General features: G+C 40.6%; 1 protein-coding gene across 2 annotated transcripts in view; it reads left to right on the top strand.

The window, feature by feature from the left end:
• Positions 1-1,080: 1,080 nt before the first annotated feature.
• The window catches only part of dgkb.L (diacylglycerol kinase beta L homeolog), a 264,430-nt gene continuing 244,609 nt past the window's right edge, over positions 1,081-20,901 (top strand). Inside the window, exon 1 of one of the 2 annotated variants that reach the window (XM_018266819.2) lies at positions 1,081-1,460. The gene's annotated coding sequence lies outside the window, so the exon portion shown is untranslated. The remainder of the gene's footprint in view (positions 1,461-20,901) is intronic. The other variant, XM_041565918.1, reaches the window with a different exon arrangement.

Raw genomic sequence — 20,901 nt, 5'->3', positions numbered from 1 at the left:
TTTGCATTACTTAGTGGAGAATTATGTGTTAACTGGTAAACTATATGCCCCCTCACTCCTCCCCCATGACCCCTTACTAACCCCACTGCCCGTCTACCCTAGCTTCCCCATAATAAAAACTGAAGATATAAAGTTGACTATCCGAGTCCAGTGAGAGCCAGGTAATTTTAATGCATGAGCTGAGTTACTAAAAGTATACCTTTTATCAACTGCAATCTTGCCAGTTGTTTTAGGGTCTTTACTATAGGGTGAGTAGAAGATAAAGTGTTTTAAAGAGCTTTAAAAACCACTGGCACAAACAATTACTGAAGGAATAATACAGGAATAGGACCTGTTATCCAGAATGCTCGGGTTTTCTGGATAAGGGGTCTTTCTCTAATTTGGATCTCCATACCTGAAGTCTACTTTAAAATCATTCATATATTAAATAACCCTAATAGAATTGTTTTGCCGCCAATAAGGATTAATTGTATAAGGTACTGTTTTATAATAACAGAGAAAAGGCAAATCATTTTAGAAAGTTGTAATTATTTGATAGAAATAGATGCTATGGGAGATGGCTTCCTGTAATTCAGAGCTTTCTAGATAATGGCTTTCCAGAAAACAGATTCTATACTTGTACCTGCAGAAAAACTAGGCATTGAATATTCTTAAAAAGATGGTAAACATATAGGGACATAAGCAAAAACCACTTAAGATATGGGATATGTGCCTATAATAGTTACTGAGCAAATGTTTGCTTTCTTCATCTGCACTGGCGAGGAATACAATTGTCAGATAAACTTTTCATTCATAAACAAAGTGAGATACCAGAAAACTGACACATTGTAGGATTTCATTTTTAATTTGAAATTTCAAGGAAAAGCAGGAAGGAAAACGAAAAAGGACACAAGCAACCTCAAGAATGATGAATTTTGACATAATTATGTATCATTGTTGGGATTATTGGGAAATCCCCTGTGTAAAAAAAAAAAAAGCACGGAGATTCTGTGACATCATTTCAGTGTTATTATCAGGGACTGAGAAAGACTGCAGATGAGAGCGAGTGTCAGGGAGGGAGGGACGGTGGGTATTGGAAAACAGATCCCTCCTCCCTTGGACCACCGTTCCACTCCACACAGAAAACAGACACACACACAAGAGAGGTGGAGGAGGGGGAAATAAACAGGGCAATCAATTGTAATGAAACCCCAATTAAATCCTCTAGATGGAGCAGGCTGTAATCCTGTTATATTTCATTAGTCTTCTAAGGCTGAGAAAGATCCTACTGTTTGAATTGTTCCATTAACACTAAGGACAACAGCAAGAGGTGAAAAAAAAACTGTATTCTGTGCTGCCTGGCTTCTCTATGCAAACTGTAATTTGGTTGGGTAGAAGGAATTCTTAGCGGTGCTGTCAGTCCCCCCCAAAGCAAGTGTCTGCACTCATAAGAGATGTCCATGCTGCAGTTGTAACCCCAGGTAAGGTCTTTTTAATATTGTTTTATTATTTTTGCCGACAGGCATATTTCTCTTTATGAATGACACCAGCACATCTCTGCATCCTTATCTGCTTAAATGTGGGTGGGTTGTATTTTGCACAGTGTCAGATGCTGCCAGAGCATCTCTGCATGGGGAACCGCTTGACCGTAAGACTGTATTACTTACTGCACCTCTCTTCTCATGAATATTGACTGCATCTTGGCCGCAGGAGATGATTTATGCCTCAAGCTTTGGCAAACAGGCAAGTAAAGTAAAGGTGTGTTTATAAATTGTAGCTGCTGTGATGTCTTCAGCTGGAGGTGCACACAGGGTTACTGAACTGCAATGAAATTCCAATTAAAATGCATGCGTGATGAGCTAATGAAGGAACACTTAAGGATTAATTATTTCATTTACATCGGGTTTCTCAAAGGTCTTTAATAGCTGATTATGATAGCTTGGTTAAATGAGAGCAGCATCAAAAATACACATGACTGATGGGTTGCACGGATCCCGTGGCACACAACGAGTTATGGGAATTATTGATTATAATCTGTTACTATGCCATTAGGAAAGCCAGATACCTGCTGGTTATATCGGATGAACCTTCAGTAACTCACGACTTTCTGTAAAACTAAAGCAGAGATTTTATGATTAGGAGAGTGCCTCTAGTGTCTATCGGCACCCATATCACCCATATCGTATAATGTACAGCTGTGGTCTTTGTGTATCAATGGGAAGCTGCTGTTGTTGTTTCTTGTTTTACTCTTGCTGCAACATGTCGCATAGTATTGCAATGCTGATATTTCACAAGGAAAGACTGATGCAGATAGGAATGGAGGCATGCCAGCACGCAACATACTCTTTGTAGGGATGAATTGAGCTCTACTTAAAACACGTGATGGGGTCAATAATAAACACAGGCATAAGGAAGAAGTGAGTTGGCTCTTCCTCTTACCTTTTTTCAAGAAGCAGCAAAGAGGACATATTACTACCGTGGTTCCAATACAGGTATGGGACTCGTAATCTGGAAACTCGTTATCCAGAAAGATCCAAAGTACAGAAAGGCCATCTCCAATAGACTTCATTGAATCCAAATATTTCAAATTTTGAAAAATGATTTCCCTTTTCTCTGTAATAATATAAAACAGTGTCTTTTACTTGATCCTAGCTATGATATAATTAATGCTTATTGGAAGCAACACCAGTCTATTGAGCTATTTAATGTTTCCATAGTTTTATAGTAGACTTAAGGTATGAAGATCCAAATTACAGAAAGATCTGTTATCAGGCAAACTCCAGGTCCCCAGCATTCTGTATAACAGGTCCCATACCTGTTCTTTGGACACTTAGCAACATTGTTTGGAAATGGTATGTTGTGCCATCAAGGGGATAAGAAATGAGATCTTACTGCAGATCGGTCTCTGGCTAATGTATTGCTTTGGGTGTGTTACTTTTTTTCATGGATACAAGCAGAGATAAACTGCAAATTTATTGCCACAGAGACACTAAGTTTATAGTGAAGTAATGTCTTATGTCTTGAACAAAAGTCGGAATATACTATTGAATATATTTTTAAATTTCCAGGGAAAAGTATTTCACCCAGACTTCTGATAGGTACCTCTTTTCTGGCAGTTTTATTCTGTTAAGTGAAGCAGACTTGCAATCATCAGTGGATATAATAAAAAGAGGTTGTCATAGCAAATATTACAGCTCATAATGCTATTCTTGCATACTGCCTGTCATTAGGACTCTAGACTTGAGCATTGGATTCTACATTGGATCAGCTTTCTGCAGCTGGCACTTTTGCTATTGGGAATCAGAATGAAAAAAAAATCCTAATAGGTAAATATTCTATGTCTGAACCTTGCTTTCTTACACACTGCTAATATTCCTATGTCTTTTTGTACAATATTTACTTAAAAAAAAACTAGAGACTTTCACTTTTCGGAAAATATATTGTTATCATGAATCGTGCACCATATTGCTGCAATAGAAAATCTGGGTAAACAGCTGCAAAAATCTCAAAGATTCACTGCATTTAAAGTGTTTAGACTATTAGAGTATGCCCTGTAGGCTTACACCTGTAGCAAAACTTTATTATAGCATTCCTCATGGACATGCCTGGCAAATGTGTGAATTTGTCTTTGTATATCAAAAGGGATAATGCACTATTTTCCATTATAATTGTGTTCTTGTGGATCAGAAGACGATTTCTTCTGTTCATAAGGGAGAACAGTATAACCCTGCAGAATTTAAACTAATTCCTTGCTGATAAGCTTTATACTCTTGGTTTGCATTTGAGATACAGTAAGTCAATACAATGCTTTTTTTTTTTGGATGAAAAACTTTGACTAGCAAGAGAAATAGCAAAAAAAACACAATTATTGTCATGAGCTGGACAACATTATCTTTGTTTTGCAGGAAAAGCTTTCCTCATTTTCCTGTAATTTTGCAATTTATAATTATACACTGCAAATAAATAGTAATATATACATTTTTATAAACTAAATAATGCCCAGCAGCACAAGGAGGTATGACTAGTAAAATGTGTAAAAAAAACAATTCATATAGTGTATGATAAAAAATAATTTTGAGTGCAACTAAAATTTCATCTTTCACTCATTGCAACAGTATCTCTTAATAACTTTATAGTATAGAGTCTTTAAAGTAACTATATCCCCCTTATTCAGTTGGGCTTATGTAGGAAAGGTGCACAAACACTATCTGAACTTCTAGAATTAAATATAAATGTATTTTTAGACTGATATTCTTGATTCTGCAGCATGAAAGAAACCATGATAGTCTGTTCTTGCAGGGACCATTTCCCAACCCCCAGGAACCATTTCCTAACCCTCTTAAGCTCACAGTATCATGCAGCCCCTCTATGGATTCTGGGATTCTCTCTGCTTTCCTCAGTGGGTGGTACACATCATTCTCTGGAAAGCAGAGGATCTTCAAGTCACAGTACCCTTGTTCAATTGGAAAAGGTGAGAGAGAGGATGCATGACACTTTGAGCCTAAGGTGGGTAGGGAAATTATCACAGAGAGCAGACAGAATATCATGGTTTTCTTTTAATCTGCTGAATCAGGTGTATATTTATATTTATTGTAACGGTTGACACCCTGAATCTAGAACCAATGCCAAGCACCCTGGTCTCGGCTCATGCTTCTGCCTGTAGCAGCTGCCTTTGGCCTCGGAAGGAGCCCTCAGCTACTCAGATGCCGCCAGGCAGAGGCGGGCCAAGCAGGCCGGGCGCCCTAGGCAGCCCAGCCAGCCTGATCGCCCCTTCCTTTTTCCCCGTCACTCGCGCATGCGCAGTAAAGGTGTCCCGGCGCGCATGCGCGGTAAAGACGTTCCAGGAGCGCATGCGCAGTAGACTTTCCCGGCGCGCATGCGCAAAAAAGACAGTCACGTGAGCCGAAACACCACTGGAGCGTGCACCGCTTATTGCAGATTTCCACGTGGGTTCGATCTAGGGGTTGGCAGAAGAGGTAGCTGCCCAGCGCCCCCCAATCATTCCGTCCTAGGCAGCTGCCTCTTCTGCCTACCCCTAGTTCCGGCCCTGCCGCCAGGTCTTAAAACGAGAGGTTCTAAACAAGCGAAGGGGCACAACTGTAAGCAATGTCTTTGGGCAGAAGGTCGTGGTACAAGGCGTAAGGACAAATCGTAGTCAGATCAGGCTGGGTCAAGGCAGGCAGAGAATAAGCGTAGTCAGGCAGGCAAGGGTCAAACCGGGAGATCAATCAGAAGGGATTTAGCAGAAGAGTTAGTAGGTATTCAGGCAAGGGTCAGGATCCAGAAATCAGAATAGTCAAAAGTCAGGCAGGGGTCACAACAGGAATCAATCAGAATCAGGAACAGGATCAAACAGATAGCACAAGGCTCAAAAGCACCACAGGATAAACATATCACGGGCAATGGGATCCCTTTAAATATCCTTTTGAATTTCGCGCCTTTGCGCGCTGGAGTCATCACGCCAGCGCGCCCGCGTCACTATTACCAACGAGACGTGGGCATGCGTGCCCTAAGTAGCCGCAATGGCGGCCGAAGAGGAGCGGCAGGGCGGGCGTCCCCACCGCTCCACAGGACCACCAGGGTGAGTTGTTTTTCTCACATTTATTTATGAAAGTTAAGATGTGTCTATGCACCTTTCTAAGTTTCTAACCAACTAAGCTCATGTCAAAATGAGGGAATACATTTTTCCTTCAGGAGTAATGGTATGCTGTACTATTTTGTTTTTTTGCTCATTGGTCAGGGAAAAAAATGATAAAAATAAGCCCTCAATTCACAATAATGAATGGAGGGCCAACTCCGGCCCAATGAGCTACAAAACACTCAAAATTTAAGTTACTTAAGGTTCAATGAAGGTAGAGAAGATACTGTTATGTATTATGATTAAATATAACACTTGAGCCTCACCATTATTTTGCAGCTCATTGGACAGGAGACAAATGCTGGAGTTAAAAAGCGCTTTCACTTTGCCATTGCCCTAAACGTTATTCTTGTGAAGTGAAATCAAAATGTTTTCACCAGTTATATATTCAGATTGGTTTAAACAGGTTGTTGTTTCAAATACTGCAGTTAAGGACTAGATACTGACTACGATAAACATGTGTGGCCTTGGTGAAAACAAAAACGAATGAAAAAAAAAAAAACTGCTTAGGAACAACTGCATAACCATGTAAGGGAATGGTGCAGACAGAAAGGAATATCTATTGTAATTGTGATCACTGCATTACATCCCCACAGTTTCATTGTATCTGGGCACACTAGCACTGGGCCTCTCCAATGATTTTTTTTGCTGGGGGGCCCAGCGCCAACTAGTTAAACTACTGTCTTGGAACGTTCCTTTATGTCTCAAGGAACATTACAGATAAGACAGCAAAACTTGTTGAATTGTTTTCAATTCTAATGTGTATGTTGAAATCATTTCCATAGCAACTAAAATGTCACAAAGGAATATTTAAGAATGTTAAAAAGTATAACTGTGCCAATTTTTTTCTGATATCATCAAGAAATAAGATATAAAATTTTTCATAATCATATTCTGCATCCTAAGCAACTTTAAAAAAAACACAATATGTAGTCCAGGGACACAATATGAAGTTGTGTTGGTATATTAATCAGGTCCAACATGCCTAACTCTTCAAACAAAAGTACTTATCCCTTGAGTCCTCAGTCTAACAGTATAAGATTATTAAAAATAATTGTTGCTGTAATACATGTATGCTTATTGACACAGGAGAACCATGGAGCTAAAGTCATCCCTGAAGGTGGTGGTAACTCCAGGGTTCTAAGGGCAGTTTGTGTCAATATACACAGCACATTTACATCTAAAGAATCAGGTGCAAACGTTATTTGATTCCAAGAAATTCCAAAGTGCAAGTAGAAATGCATGAATTGTAACTATTTCCAAAAAAAAAAATGTGTCACTATGATACTTATGAGGGAAATACATGGCATTTGCATCTGAAATTTGCACTTTGTCAGTGCTTATAAATGATATTTCAACACTAGATATGAACTACAACCCCAATCTCGGAGACTCTGAGCTTAACATCTAGATACATCAAACATACCAACTCACTTCAACTATAGACTTTTTTCCAGTAGGTCTCAAATATCCCTGCATAATGATTAGCTATGTGCAACAAAAATATTCTAAATATTCTAAATTCTATACCTTATCCCATTGGAGGGGCCCCTCAGGTGAATAATATATTGTGTACTTATAGGTATTTGGTTCCTACTGGGGGAAAAACTACCATATAACTGTTTTTGAGCAGCAGCTGATGTTGCAAAGTTAATAATTGTTGTTATAAATCATATTTCACAGTGTCACTTGGTGCCTTTAGGAAGTATTTCCCAGGGGTACTGCCAATATCAGTCTATATGATGTGATATTAGATATCTAATATCTACAGTGTCTCTATACCCAAAGCCAAAATGTTAGGCATAAAAGTATTCCAAGTATGGTAAGTGTTCTAGGGTGAATCCGTCTCACAGCCAGATAAATCCCTTTGGACATGCTTTCAATCATTGTAACACCAAGCTCAGTCTGTAGCAATGCTCATTCAAACACAGATTCGACAACACAGCTGTGTCTGCATATAAGGGCCATTTTCCACTCCTGTGCTGGACTATTGGCAGGACCCCTGGGAACTACTTCCTAAAAGCAACAAGTGACACTGCGAAATGTAAGATATAGTTGCCTATACTGGGGTAAAATAGCTTGAAGGGCAATACATGTGTCAAGGCCAGAAGGGTAATAGAAAGAACCCCAGCAGGAAACTCAGCAGTGGGGATAACAGTACTTGCAGTGCACCAGATGTGTGAGGCAACATCATAATCCAAAAGGTAACTGGAAAAAGAAAGGGACATACCTAATCATCTTCCCCCTACTTCAATGCACTCTATACAAATTCGGGACAAATACAGAGAAAAGCTACACCTATCCCCATGCAACTCATCATCATTTTATTCATATAGCGCTGTCAAGATACGCAGTGCTTTACTCAATATTTTGCACTTTTCTGGGAAACAAAAAATTTCAACCAGGGGTAGAAATACGAGACTTCCTGCCCTGGATTGACAATAAAGCCCATTTATGTGCAACCTCGGTCAAAGGGCGAGAGATACGTACCTTCCAAGACCTCAAAGACAATCTCCAGATACCAAATGGCCAATTCTTCCATTATCTAGGAATACTCCATTTTATTTATCAAACCTTTCTTCAAGGCAATACATTACCACCGACCCCCACATTTGAACTCTTGTGCAACTCCTCGGACCGATCTCCCCACCTGATCTCAAGTCTGTACAACAAGCTCTCTGAGGACAATTCTACTTTAGCACAAACGTATATGATCAGATGGGAGGAAGATGTGCAGGTGACAATTGAAAATGAAAAGTGGCAGAAAATATGGGAGATGGCCAGTAAGACGTCAGTATGCACTATAATATTGGAGAAGGCCTATAAAGTGATATTTAGATGGTAAATTACCCCATCAAAGATGGCCCGTCTATCGAAAAACACTCTTTCCCAGCAATGTTTTGGAGCCCTTGAGCAACATTCAGAAGTAAAAGGAGTTGGGGAGCAACACTAGCATGAAAACTGTTCTTGTGGTGCCAAATAAGTGCTGTGATTGGCCATTTGGTAGCCCCTATGTGGATTGTCTACATACATTGAGGCTCTGTTTGGTAGTGCACCTGGTTTTTATGCAACCAAAACTTGCCTAAAGGCCTGGTTGGGGATCACTGGAGGGTGTGGAGAGAGGGGAACATTCTGTCACATGTGTTGCACCTGCGAGATAGTTAAAGCATTTTGGAAAATGGTAGCCCATACCCTGTCAGCTGTCTTCAAACAACACATTGAGCCCGAGCCTTTATTTCTCCTAGGTCTGCCTATTAAAACATTGAAATCCTCTGAATCCAATAAACTAGCGACACATATACTTACGGCAGCAAAAACATTAAGGGCGTCCAAGTGGAAGGGCATCTCTCTACCAAACTAACCGGCTCTTATTACTAAAGTGAAATGGATGAGAAACATGGAGACTATTAGAGCATATTTGCAGGGCAAAGACTATCAAAATGGTCTTTTATGGCTCCCTTGGGCAGAATATGAGACAGCTCAGAGAGAAATGAATTGACTCACGGACTTGGCTCCTCTGCACTCACCTTCTGACCCCTTCCCCTAGTTACCTTTCTCCCTTTCCCTTTATTTTCTTACTTTTCTCCCCTTTGAGAAATATAGAAAAGCATCGTTAACGGATTAGGCAATCCCGACCATGTAACACAGGTTAAATCAAAGTAGATGATGATAATAAAGACAATGACGTTTATTTGAGAAATGTGAAGATTAAATTGCTGTATAGAGTTACACGTATAGAAATGCCTACAAATATATAATGCCAATCTGTGATAATGTTACCAGTTTTACAACTTACATGACCATACGTGTGATAATAATATGCTTGTTAAAGTTTTACAGAAAATAAAAAATCTTTAAATAAAAAATAATCCAAAAGGCAAGCACAGGTCTGGGCAGACAGCAACAAACAATGACTTAGGAAGAGACCAAAACTAGGAGTAAGAATTAATGCACCGAGGAACTTCAGGCAAGACACTAGGCAATAAGAGCTTATAAAGTGTAATTTTGCACCAAATGAGCCACAATGATATCACAGGGCACTAAACATGTCACCAAGAGGGATGAGCAAAATATTTTGCCTTGTTTCACCAAGAAAAAATGCTCATAGTCTATAATTGATAGGAAAAAACAGCTGCATGGTTTTAAAAATGTTGCTCAGTGTGAAAAATTGAAACATGAAAGAATGTCCATTACTTTTTGCAGTTTCACAAATTTTTGGTGAAGCGAAAACAGTCAGATTCACTCATCACTAGACCCCAAAATTTCCAGTAAAATTATCATAGTAGTGTCATGGATGGCTGAATTTGTGACCAAACTTTCTTCTGGGACAAAGCCCTTCCAGTGGATACAATATAGTATAAAAATCTATAGTCAATGACTCTCCTCATCAAATTTTTAATGCATATTCACTACAACAGAGACTGGGGGTTGTTGTCTAGAATAAACTGCTTGGAGCCAACTTGCTCGACAAAGGAATATCTGGAGAAATCGGTAAGCGAAAAGCCAAAGAATTGATGGTGACAGGGAAAGGTCCAATAAACTTGGGCCCAAGTTTGGGACAGAGTATACTTTTGTTACCTATTGTATATTGAGGAGGGGTCTTTAGCAAGTGCTTTTTACAAATTTATTTTGCCGAGGAGAAAGCCAGATGACAGCAAGTTATCTTTGGTAGAAAATAATAAAGGAAGAAAGTTCTGAAGCAAAGAAAAAGATGTTGACCCTAGACATTAGGAATGGCGATGTCCCTATAATTTACAAGGACATTGCCCCAATGTACTGTAAAAGCCTATACATTTGAAGAATACAAAAGGACACGAAATAGCCTACTCAATACTTCATAATCATAGTGTCAGGATCAGCCAGGACTCGAACTCTGGTTTACTCTGTCCAGGACTTTTGCACTTACCGTGTGAGCCACTGGAGGCTCTTGGGGTTAGTCCTGACCTTGTCATTGTTGTTCCCGAATCTGCCTGTTTTCAGTATGTCTCCTCCCTGTTCTCCACCCAACTCGTTTCCCTCATGTGTCTCCTATTCGCCATCTTCTGCTCTTTATAAACCCCACCCTGAGCTTTGCTCAGGGCTAAGTCATTGAATGTATCTTGTTGTTCCTGGATGACCTGCCAACCTTCATTCTTGTTAACCTGGTCTCCTGAAGACCTTGTTTCCTGTTAACCTTGTTTCCTGAAGATCTTGGCCTGTCCCTGAATATTGCTTTGCCTGTTCCTGCCTTTATTTCTGTTACTGGTTGCCATTAAACCTTCAACCTTTCATGTCTGTGCCTCCAGTTATCTATGTGTTTACCCATGGGCTTACGCCATACCCACTCTCCACGGAGTGGCTAACTGCAGTTACAGCGGCTCCTCACTGTACCCCTTACCGAATGACTCTGCAGGAAGCCTATGGGAAATCCCTCCATGTCTTGGGGTGGGGAGGATGAGGCCTAAGATGGCATCCATTTTTGTTTTTCTAATGAGGAGGATTGGGAGGATTTTGACTCTGACAAGGAGGACTCGGAGGATCTTGTTTCTGATGAACTACAAACTACCTTCTGCCTGTGTCCGATTGGCCACCTCCAGTTTTTTTGGTCTTTGACTCCCCCACAACCTCCTACTCCTGAACCAGCTATACCTCTGCAGTCTGCTTCAGTTCCAGAGCTGGCTATCCCTCTGCAGTCTGCTTCAGTTCCAGAGCTGGCTATCCCTCTGCAGTCTGGTCCAGTTCCAGGGCTGGCTATACGCCAACAGTCTGGTCCAGTTCCAGGGCTGGCTATCCACCAGCAGTCTGCTCCAGTTCCAGGGCTGGCTATCCCTCAGTAGTCTGCTTCAGTTTCCGAGTCGGCTAACCCTCAGTTGTCTGGTTCTTCAGCAGCGGCCGCTGGCCATGGCCACAGCTCCAGTGGTGCTTCCCCAGCAGCATCCGCTGCTTACAGCTCCAAAGGCGGTTTCCCAACAGCCGACGCTGCCTACAGCTCCAGCTAGGCTCATCCGGTGACTGGCTCCCTACTGGCTGCCTCCTGTGCCCTTGCTGGCTCCCCAGCAGCTGCCTCCTGTGCCCTTGCTGGCTCCCCAGCAGCTGCCTCCTGTCCCCTTGCTGGCTCCCCAGCAGCTGCCTCCTGTGCCCTTGCTGGCTCCCCAGCAGCTGCCTCCTGTGCCCTTGCCGGCTCCCCAGCAGCGGCCTCCTATGCCGTGCCGGCTCCCCAGCAGCCGCTGCCCACAGTTCCAGAGGGGCCTACCCTGCAGCAGTCGCTGCCTACAACTCCAGAGCTGGTTCCCCAGCAGCCTCCACTGCCTACAGCTCCAGTGGGACCTACCCCACAGCAGTCGCTGCTCACAGCTCCAAAGGGGTCTTCCCGGCATCTGCTGCCCATGTCACCAACTTTGGTGCCGGCTCTTCACTCAACTGCCTCTGTGCCGGCTCTTCACTCAACTGCCTCTGTGCTGGCTCTTCACTCACCTGCTCCTGTGCCGGCTTCCCAGACAGTCCTTGCGCCTGTGCTGGCTTCCCAGACAGTCCTTGCTCCTGTGCCAGCTTCCCAGCCAGTCCTTGCTCCTATGCCGGCTTCCCAGCCAGTCCTTGTTCTTGTGCTGGCTTCCCAGCCAGTCCTTGCTACTGAGCAAGCAGCCCAGCCAGTACCGGCTTCAGTGCCAGCAGCCCAGCCGGTTCCGGCTTCTGTGCCCCCAGCCAGTTCCAGCCTCCGGGCCTGAGGATCTGTTTGACCTGGCCTCCGGGCCTGAGGACCTGTTTGCCATTGCCTCCGGGCCTGAGGACCTGTTTGCTCTGGCCTCCAGGCCTGAGGACCTGTGTGCTCCTGGTACGCCACCTGTGATGGGTGCCTGTGCTCCTGGTCTGCCACCTGTGATGGGTGCCTGTGCTCCTGGTCTGCCACCTGTGATGGGTGCCTGTGCTCCTGGTCCACCACCCGTGATGGGTGCCTGTGCTCCTAGTCCACCACTTGTGATGGGTGCCTGTGCTCCTGGTCCGACACCTGTGATGGGTGCCTGTATTGGTCCTGTCTACCTTCCTGTCCTGGCTTTTGACTCTGGCTGTGTTGTTCTGGCTCCTGATTCTGACAACGATCCTGATCTGGCTCCTGACACTGGCAAGACTTCTGTCCATGATTCCAGTTTTTGGACTAAAAAGGATGGGGGGTGCCATTTGATCTTGGGATCGCCCAAAGGTCGACCCTCAAGGAGGGGGAATTGTCAGGATCAGCCGGGACTCGAACTCTGTCCGGGACTCTTGCACTTACCGTGTGAGCCACTGGAGGCTCTTGAGGCTGTCTTTATTTCTGTTACTGGTTGCCATTAAACCTTCAACCTTTCATGTCTGTGCCTCCAGTTATCTATAGGTTTACCCCTGGGCTTCCACCATACCCACTCCCCGCGGAGTGGCGAACTGCAGTTACAGCGGCTCTTCCCTGTACTTTTTACACTTAGCTTTGTTAATGTAACCAAGCCACACATGCCATTCATACACTACCTGAAAACCTCTAAAAGTCTGAAAGGCTAAAAAAAGTCCAATAGGATCAGCACGGCTCTCTATGACTTCTATAAGCCCTTGGCTTCTTTTACTTGGTGAAGTTGTGTAAAATAGTTTTTTGTGGTTTTTACAAATTGGCCCCTTAGTGTTGGTAAACCATGAAATTTGTGTTCATGTTTTCTGGCATATATGTGTGTGAGTTGTCTGGAACTGGGATGCTTGCAGAAACAGTGTTAATGTGTAATTGATTTGGTGCAAGTCAGTTACATGTGTAAGCACAACATGTAAAGGGAGTATTTTAAGTAATTCCTTCTCAAGGCAGGTGTTCCCATGACACCTTTGTGTACATATGGCCACTACGTTGCCCCTTTTACAAAATATATATTTAGAGATATATCATATATATCATGTATATACAATATTCCCAGGGGTGCTGCTACCATGAGGCAAGGATACCAATGGCAGCAAAAAGTCGATCCTGGTAAACATAAGAGCCCAAACTTTGTTTTTAAAATCAGAATTTTGGATCTTCGAGTTCAGAGTACAATTCGCTAGCAAAGAACCCCCCCGGGACACACTCTGAAACTCTGAATGGTAAGGGGAGGCAGCATCAGAAAGGTCATGTTAGGGAGGCCAGGGGTGCAGAACACCCCAGAGTTTTCCAAAGGCCAGTATAGTGAATTGTTAATTGACTGTACCATTAAAATAGAATGTGCTCTTGCCTTGCTTATTGTGTATTGTCTTTTCATTGTCTCTGCAGATGAATCCCCAGGCACTATTTATTATGCTAAAGTAATTTCACAGGTATGTCTGTTAATCAGAAACTAATTGGGCAGAGCTCTCATAACATCAACACTGTCATTCCAGATAGTGTGTTGTTTAAATAAATCATTTTACCTTTTGTCTGATTCAATGTTTCTCTGTAGTAATGGGCGAATTTGTCCCGTTTTCCTACGCTGAAAAATTCTCGAATTAACTGCAACAAAAATGCATTGGCACCTGTGATAATTTTTATATGTTGTTCAAAAGCATTAAAGTCAATGGTTGTTATGTGCGTGGCTCCCAAATTTTTTGGATGCAGCAGATTTTTTTGCTGGTGGCAAAACGTGGAAATTCACATCAAATTCGCACCTGGTGAATTTATTCGCCCATCACTATTTCTCTGCAGCATTAGCCACCAGGCAGCAAATTTGAAGGCAAGTGCTTCAAAATAAACCCAGTGCAAAATACACAAAAGAGTATAAGGGTGCAAACAAGCATTCCTTTAAAGAGGAAGAGCCTATCAAAACTCCTAGGGGTCCGTTTACTAAAGCGCTGTAAAAATATGCGCGCAGTTTACTAACCTGTGGTAAATATAAATTTGCAAATTTTCTTGCGCAAAAATTTGTTTTCGCCAGTTATCGCATTCGCTGAAATTAACGCTACGTACACATTAACACCTGGTTTACTAAACAGCGAAATGTGCAAAAGACTAAATTTATGCAAGAATATTCTCCAAATTTTACTGCCACCTATGTAGTGGCGTAAAAGTATTTTTTATCAGAAAATTAACCCTCGATATTCAACTGGGGAATGAAAATCCTTCAACTTCGAATATCGAAGTCGAAGGATTTTGCGCAAATACTTTGATCGAACGATCAAAGGAATAATCGTTCGATCGAAGTAATAATCGTTCGATCGAATGATTAACTCCTTCAAATCGAACGATTCAAAGGATTTTAATCCAACTATCGAAGGATTATCCTTCGACCAAAAAAAGTTAGGCATGCCTATGGGGACCTTCCCCATAGGCTAACATTGAGTTTGGTAGCTTTTAGGTGGCGAACTAAGGGGTCAAAGTTTTTTCTTAAAGAGACTTTGAAGAAAATGGTCGAATAGTCGAAAGATTTTTAGTTCGAATAGTTCGATTCAAAGTCGTAGTCGAAGGTCGAAGTAGCCCATTCGATGGTCGAAGTAGCCAAAAAAACACTTCGAAATTCAAAGTTTTTTTTGTTCTATTCCTTCACTCTAACTTAATGAATGGGCCCCAGGGCATTTGTGGCCATAAATGTCACAGTAAAAATTGTCATAATAACCACCATAAAACAAGACTATTTTATAGCATCAATTTTCGCAAAAACTTAATTTGTCGCCAGAAAATTCACAACTCGCTAAAATTACCGCTAACGTTCATTAACGTAGTTACCGCAAGTGATCGCAATGACTTCTGAGCGCATAGCTGTTTAGTAAACGTAGTCGCTGCGAATATTTTGGAGGGAAAAATATTCTCAGCGATAACATGCAGAAACTTAAAGTCAAATTTACCGCACTTTAGTAAACGGACCCCTAGTTGCCCAGACAGAAGGGCAGTGATGATGAGAATCTTCAGTCCCACCTTTGTCTTAAGACTAGGGGTAGGATCTCCCTTTTCCTTTAAACTACAGCCAGAAGGCCTACAAGGGTAGCAAACGATGTTGATAGCCTGGAATGAAATTTTTTTTTGGGTAAGAGAGAGAAACCTTAGATACAGTATATTGTTAGGCATAATCCCCAGTCTTTTGTAATTACAAAGATACTTGACTTGTATAAAGATAAGCACAGCCTCTTAACTTATACACTCACCTACCTTCTCAGGTATATTATTTCCTATATTACAGGTATGGGATCCATTATCTGGAAACCCATAATCCAGAAAGGTTCGAATTATTGGAATAATGTCTCCCATAGACTCCATTTTATCCAAATAGTCCAAAGTTTTTTAAATGATTTCCGTTTTCTTTGTAATAATAAAAAAATAAATCCAAACTAAGAAATAATAAATCCTTATCGAAAGCATAACCAGTCTATTGGGCTTATTTAATTTTTTAATTATTTTCTAGTAGACAAGATATGAAGATCCAAATTACAAAAAGATCCATAATCAAGAAAACCCAAATTACTGAGAATTCTGTGTAACAGGTGCAATACCTTTATTCCATTTATATCTGCTATTCCTGTTTGCAGATGTTTTTTTATGCATCATGTAACTGTAATCAGAAAACTAAATTTTGAGCTGATTATTCATCTCAGGGTTCTCTGACCTGTATAAAAGTGTGAGCCTTAGAATTTGTACGGTCACATGTGGCTTCACAATATGGGGTACATATTCTCTATATAAAGCCTATATATATATGCACACGTATATGAATATTTTGTCTATAGAAGAATGGATTAGTATTAAGTAGTGGAAATCCTTAGAATCTATGTCTTATGCATTCTCCTTTGCCATTGTTTGAAAAGACTCCGGTTTGCCTTTCCTGCTGCTTGAAATCTATATTATGTAGCAAAACAATCCCTGGAGACTAAAAGTCTGATCTCTGGCATCTGTAGCTGACTGATGACCAATTAAGGTTATCGACAGACCTATATATACCCAGCCATTTCCTATTCCTGATCTTGATCTTTGCGTGATCTCTGGATGTAGCCTGCTTTTGCACATTTTCTGCTTATTTTCATTCCTAATCTCAGAGTATTACTCTAGTCCTTTGTCGTGTTCATTTAAGGGTCCTTGATGTCTGTGTAAGTCCCTGTGGCTCAGATGTGACATGATTTGTATTTATAATAATCATCTTCAACTTGCTGTACCAGCTCTGGGAGAATATCAACCTGGGGTACTGAAAACCCTCTCACTCATGCACATGTATTTTATATTAACAATTACTGAAACATTCTGTTTTGAAGTTGTGCTTTTTCTGTGCTGTGTACCTTTGTAATACTATACACAGCCAAAATAAATTGAATTAACTGTACGCAAAATATAGCAAAAGTACTGTCCTTTCGGTGTAGCTCTGTGTCCTAGCGAATTAGTGAAACAAATATAGTCTGTGGTCCTTCTAAAGACAGGAGAAGACAAGAGCATATTTTATTGCAGCTGGAGATTGCCCATGCTAAAATCATTTGCTTAATTGAGAAGTCTAATTCTTTTTTTCTTTCCAAAAATGGGGATGTGGAAGCCTGCTAATGACGATTTTCAAAACCCCACTAATAAGTACCTTGTGATTTCTCATTTCCATAAAATATTGCTATTTGTCGTTTAATTGGTGTCATGGGACAGTTAGACTTTTGCAGTTAAAACATTAGTAAGAAAACATTTTATATATGTGTAAAAGCCATAATAATGAATTTTGTAAAGACATTGGTAAAGTTTTTATATACAGGGTCGGACTGGGCCGGCAGGCCAGTCTTGTGGGCCCCGCCGGCCCAGATCCGCACCCTTGCGCTGCTTTTCTACTTCCTGCAGGTGTGCGCTTCCGGGGACGAGCACAAACGCTTCTGCTCAAGCGCACACGTGTTTCTGTCCAAGCACACACGTGCGGTGCAGGTTTGGGGTGGAATACATGTTTTTGTAAAAATGTAATTTTTATAATTTTTATGATTTTCATGTAGATGTTTTAAAGGTTCTGAAGAGTAGACCCATTGAATATCTGATTTAGGCCATACAACTTGGCTCCCATCCCCCTTCCTGACATGGTTCACTGAGGATTTGCATGCTTGTGAACCACCAGCCGGCTCCGAGGGGGTGCAGGCCCGGGTACAACTTCCCCCCTCGCACCCCCGAACCCCAGGTAGTTCCACCACTGAGCCAACCATATTTAAGTATAAGAAGTGTTTGTGTGAAGGAAAGTGCATTAAAACAGTGCCTAGCCTAGTCACTATATATTGTTAACCTTAGTAGCACATATTGCAATATCTCTGCCAGTGTAAATGGAGAAAGCTCAATCTACTGCCTTTGCTTTCTCTTTAGTATAGGTATGGTACCTGTTATACAGAATGCCTGGGACCTGGGGTTTTCAGGATAAGGGATCTTTCCGTAATTTGGATCTCCATACCTTAAGTGTACTAAAAAATAATTTAAACCCAATAGAAATGTGTTACCTTCAAAAAGAGTTAATTATATCTTTTTTTTATTTTTTTTTACTTCAATAATTTTTATTGTGTTTTACAAAACATAGGATACATAGTTAGCATACAGCAGTAAAAATGGAAGTGACGGCCATTATACAGATGTAAAATCAAGAATACTGTCATTGAAAGTCACATGGTACATACAGATAACATGCAATAGGATACAAAGGATCTCATCTGTACAAATAGACCAAACACACTAGCTAACAGAATATAACCAGTCCTGCGTGATTAAGCATATAAATAACATAAGGTATATTTTAATAACAAATAACAAACTAAATGACAGATCCACCTATGGTCCCAGTGAATGATGGTCCCACAAAGGGCACCGGTCAACCGGTATAGGAAATTGAATTCAAATACTAAGCAATGTCAGGTGATATCCAGGCCCGTACCTGTATTCCAACCATGGACCCCAAATTTTTAGAAATCTGCTATGGGAATCATTTAAGATACTGGTCATTTTTATTATATCTTATTTGTGATTAAGTACAAGCTACAGGTATAGGACCTATTATCCAGAATGCTCAGGACATGGGGTTTTACAGATAAGGTCAATGTACACCGGTATATTTACCCTTTATATTGTTCAGGTATCAAGAACCCTTGCCTCCATTCAGGGCAATGTAGTCAATAATTCAGTAGATGGGTAATGATACCACTAGGCGCAGTGATTCTGCTGCTAGGTGCCTTTATTAGCAAAACAACATGTTCAGAGCTTAACAGCTGTTAAGCTCGAAACATGTTGTTTTGCTAATAAAGGCACCTAGCAGCAGAATAACTGCGCCTAGTGGTATCATTACCCATCTACTGAATTATTGTTTTACAGATAAGGGGGCCTTTCTGTAATTTGGATCTCTATACATTAAGCCTTCTTAAAAATGATTTAAACATGAATTAAACCCAATAAGATTGTTTTGCCTTTAAGGATCAAATATCTCTTTGTTGGCATCAAGTACAAACTAGTGTTTCATTATTATTTAGGAATTTTAATTATTTGGTTAAAATAGAGATGACCTCTCTAATTCTGAGCTTTCTGGATAATGGGTTTACAGATAATGGATCCATATCTGCATACACTGCACAACACTGGTTATGCATTCTAAAGTTGGAATGGAAGGCAGCACATTGTGGGACACTATAAAATAGAGTATAAACACTGTGCCAGAGTAAGTATGGTAGTAGTTATGGGCTAAAGCATAACCTGTTATATCATACAGCACCTTCCATAACAGCAAACATAGATTATTTCCATTTATAGCGTATTAGTCTTAATAAAAGGAAATAGATATGGACCTCTTGGACAGCTGTGTGCACTTGCATAGCCAGAACTAATTACCATGTACATGATAGCTAAGAAGTAATTGAACAGCACTCATGTACAGTCACATTTATCTACATCTTTCATGTACAAGAGTAACATAATTAACTTGAAATGTTATATTAAAAAAGAATCTAAAACTACATGTTTCTACTTGTTTCACAAATTTCCACTTTGTCTCCTGGGCAACAAATTTTCATGCCAGTGACTTGAAACGCTTACTTGCATTCATACTTATAGTAATAAAAGCAGCACATGCTGAGAAGTATCAAGTGTTAGGAATGGATGTATGCTGTAGAGTTTTTTGTGTATGCAATGTATAAGAGACTAACGGGGGAATGTAATAAAAAAGTTTTGCAATTCTAAAAATTATGCCTTTTGCGCGAACAAATTTAGCTTCAAGCTAATTTAATATAGCTTTTCCGGAAACTGTTCAGCAACCACTTCCGACAGTGGAAGATAGTTTGCAAATTTTATAGTTTGCGCCAATGGGCAGTCAATGTAATAAAACTTCTTACTGAAAAGGTCGTTATGTTTGTTTAAAAAGATTACGACACCTTCAAGCACTTTTTAAGAGTGAGGAATTAAACTGTAAACTCCAATAGGGCAGGGGCTGATGTGAATGATGGATAATCTCTGTAAAGCACTAGAAATAAAGAATAATTAATCTCAAATGAACTCAACCTCAAAAATATTAATTTTAAACTTCCCCAATTATTGCAGACTCATTTATCAAATTTGCACCTGGGCAGTAACCCACAGAAACCAATCAAATGTTTGCTTTCATTGTTCTACTTGGTGCTGTCTAAGAAAAGATAATCATTTATTGGTTGCTATTAGTGATGGGCGAATTTGAGCAAAAAAACACGAAACGGTGTCAGCGTCTCATTTTTGATGCTGGCATCCATTTTTGACACCGGCGTCCGGTGTTGCTTTGCGCAGCAAAAGAAAAGATGCGTAATTTTATCCCTCCATCTACATCAACCAAAGGGCAAAGAGCTGTCCCATTGTCTATATAAGGACATACACATAAATATATGGTTTAATCATTTTAATATTATCTGTTGGTGGTCAGATTTATTATTAGTTGTGTTTGTAAGCTTGTAGTAATATATGAACTATAGATGGTACTTTTTGCTTATACAGCAACATAGTGTAGTAGTACTTACCAGTCGACCATAGGTAAGATAAAAAATCACAGACATGTTTTTAAGAAATTGCCCTATTTTTTATTGAAAAAGTAGTTGTAGCCTAGGTCTTCTAACAATGCAGGGCATGTGTGTAGCAGTATACTGCTCAAAAAATTTATGTAATTTTGCACTCCCAATTTTTATTGGTAGTCACAAAGCAGAAAGAAGCTACCATGAAAAACATTTTGCGACAAAAAAGGTCTGCGAATATTTTGATGTTTTTGACCAACTCATCATGATGAGTGACATCATAATGATCATGGATCAGGGCCTGAATGTAGAGGTTCTGGTTATGAATAGCAGGTTCAAGAGCTAAAAAGCTACAGAGGAAAACTTTAGGAAAGAGGTTAAATTATAAATTTTCTGGT

This window comes from Xenopus laevis, chromosome 6L (genome assembly GCF_017654675.1).
Source record: "Xenopus laevis strain J_2021 chromosome 6L, Xenopus_laevis_v10.1, whole genome shotgun sequence".
In the NCBI taxonomy this organism is placed as follows: domain Eukaryota; kingdom Metazoa; phylum Chordata; class Amphibia; order Anura; family Pipidae; genus Xenopus; species Xenopus laevis.
Note: the sequence above shows the minus strand (reverse complement) of the source record. Positions and strands in the feature narration are given on the sequence as shown.